This window comes from Artibeus jamaicensis, unplaced genomic scaffold, assembly GCF_021234435.1.
Source record: "Artibeus jamaicensis isolate MK-2021 breed Jamaican fruit bat unplaced genomic scaffold, CSHL_Jam_final contig_332, whole genome shotgun sequence".
NCBI classification, from domain to species: Eukaryota; Metazoa; Chordata; class Mammalia; order Chiroptera; family Phyllostomidae; genus Artibeus; species Artibeus jamaicensis.
Window position 1 is genome coordinate 130,601 of NW_026521788.1, and position 3,185 is coordinate 133,785.

Here is a 3,185-nt window from a genome sequence, read left to right on the forward strand (position 1 = left end):
GAGATGATTGGCTCCACGCCAGGGGGCCTTGCCTGCCCAGACTCACTGTGGCAGCCCAGTACAGCTGGGAGGATGTGGGAGTCCTGGCAGGTGTAGCCAATTGTGGGAGGAGTGGGAAATGGGACTGCAGAGGAAGTGTGTGTGTGTGTGTGTGTGTGTGTGTGTGTGTGTGTGTGTGTGTGTGTGTGTTGGGGGGGTGGGTATTTAAAGGCAGGCGCAGCAGCCATTGAAGAGAGAACAAGTGTTTTGGGGCAGAATGGGGACTCTCGCAGCCATGTGAGAGATAATCACCATGTAGCTTTATCAAAGAGAACCATGTGGCTTTGGCCAGAGTTGGGGGGGACCCCCCCATACACAGCCATGAGAAGAATCATCATGCAGCTTTAGCGGAGAACCACCATGTGGCTTTCTATTTCTTTTCCTGAGATACGATACCTTGGACTGGGCAAAGGGTGAAAGGACTGTATGTGTTTGTGGGTGTTTTAAGGGACTTTGGGATTTTGATGAAGACATTAAGTCATTACTCTTAAGTCTGAATAATTTGAATAAATAATTCCTTTCCTTTTTACCAGTTTCTAAGGGAAAGATGAACCTAGTACAGGGGGACCCCAGGAGAAGGAGGGGTCAACTAGGTAACATTGTGGGACCCCCTTCCCTGGCGGCCAATCTGGGAAAACCATGGGAGACCACATGTACAGTAGCTTTGCTACTACTTGTCACAGTAAAAGTCTGCCAAAACTACCCAGGAAGGATCCGCCCTATAAGAATAGAGTCCCTTCAGCCCATGAGGTCAATCTCTGCTTGAAGTAGGCCTGCTCCCATGTTCTCTGCTATAAAGTCTGGGTGTTCGGTTCAAGTCTTTGTGCCAATCACCAAGAACCTGGTTACATGTGCCCACCTGTGACACTTTGAACAAGTTCTTGTTTTCCCCTTTCCCCTACCTCAGAATTTATGGTATCCTGCCACGTAACTACCTGTTTCCTTCATTTCTGACTCCCAGAACTTTAATAATTGAATTTGTACAAAATCTATGGAGTTACAATGCACATCTGTCATAACCCTCTTCAGCAACCTTCATCACAGATTAGCAGAGATTATTTTTATTCTACACTATAGTGAAAAAAACCTGATGTTTAGAGAAAAATTGCCTTCTCCAGAAGACTGCAATCACTTAGCAATAAAACAGAGGAGTCAAACCCAGGTCTTTTAACTCCTCTTTCAGTACTTTTTAAAAAATTTTATTGCATTTATTTGAACAACATTGGTTAATAAAATTATGTTTCAAGTGTACAGTTCAATAATACATCATCTGTATATTTTATTGTGTTCACCATCCAAAATTAAGTCTTTCCCATAATTCAGTATTATTTTAAAGTAAAATGTTGCTTCAATTAATAATCACTCTTAAATCCTACTTCATTCTAATCAAATACAATAGCTACCAGTCTTACTTTACAGAAGATTTTTGACCTTCATCAAACCACCCTCCAAAATTTCCTTCCTTCCTGACTTTTGAAATACTTCTTTGTTTTTCCCTAATGTATTGAAAAATGTTTCCTTGTTTCTTCTTTTGAATTCAAATGTGGCCCACTTTCCAAATTTTTTCCGTGGTCTGCTCTTTTTTTTTTTACTTTGTTCATTGTAGCAACCACTGTACAGGCTTTATGCTCACACCAAGTCTGACAATCTCCCTTCTAATTCATCGGAGAGAGAGTGGGGAAGATTTGCCCCAACACCCACGAGCTAGGTAGAATTCAAGGCAATTTCATCTGATTCTCAAAGGACAGACATCTCATGTAACATCTGGCCCTACACTTGTCAATGTGAAGTACACTGTTGCATTTCCTGACCTTGGTTTGCCATTGTGCAGACCTTCAACCTTTGTTCATTCACTTTTATTTAAAGGCCTATATTTAAATGTCTTCTGGACACTAGGAACTTTTCTAACTGAATAGCAATGAACAAGACAGACAATATTCCTGTAGCTATGGAATTTACCTAAATGTGTGTTGGAGGGAGTGTGTGAGACATACTCTGCAAAATAATTGGGTGGCCATTCAGCCTAACTGGGTACTTACTTGAGACTGGGTAATCCAGTTATTTGAGGAAGTGACAGACATTCGAGGTGAGAACCAATGTCCAGCAGTCAGCTATCCCAGGGATAGTCCAAGAGTAGTCAAAGAATCTACAGCTAGTACAAAGGGACTAAGGCAGGAATAAGATTATTAGAAGGCCAGTATGATTGAAGCAGAATTGGCAAGGGGGAGTGCCACAAAAAGAGGAGGACCATCCAGACGAGGCATTGATATTTTCTTCTTAGATATTATATGTCATTATTTTTCCCTACCCATACTAAATGTCTTCCTCTTCTAGAATCCTTTCCATATTAATGGCTTCACAATTCATCCCATCATAAAAGTAGAAAAAAAATCCAAAAAACAAAATGACTGCTCCCTCTTACTTAAATCAGATGACCCCACTTTCTGCCTACCTCACACACTAAGCAAGAGCTAAAAGAACTCTCCTTTCAGATTCCTAACACCAAATTTACAACCTATCTGCATCTTAAAACCTTTTCCATTTTCCCTCCATTTATGCTCTGGATCCATCCCCCTATAGCTTATTCAGGAATCTTAAGATTACACATTATCCATTCTATTTCTTAAACCTTTACTTAACACTTTCCATTCATATTTAAATATTCAAATCTTTCCATCTTAAAAAATGTTAAGAGGCAATCTCTATTCCCATCTATTATCTGCTCTTTTCCTTTTACAGCGAACTTTAGATTCATCTACATTAGCAATCTTTAATTTTCCTGCCTCCCACTGATTCTTCGACCACTTGTCTGGCTGGCCCAGTCAAAACACACCAAAGTAACTAAGGAAATCAATAACCTACATGATGTGAAATTTAATGAACATCTCTTTTTTAAAAATCTATTTACTGATTTGAGAGAGAGAGAGAGAGAGAGAGAGAGAAATGAAGGGAGAGAGTGAGAGAGAAACATCCGTTTGTTGTTCCACCCATCCATGCATTCACTGGTTGATCCCTGACCAGGGATCGTCACACAGCCCTGGTGTATCATGTTGCAACAGGGCGCAGCCAAGACAGGGAGTCCCCAAAAGGATCTGGAATGGGGTCCAGAACTCAAGGTGTCCAGGAAATATTAGAAAGACATATAA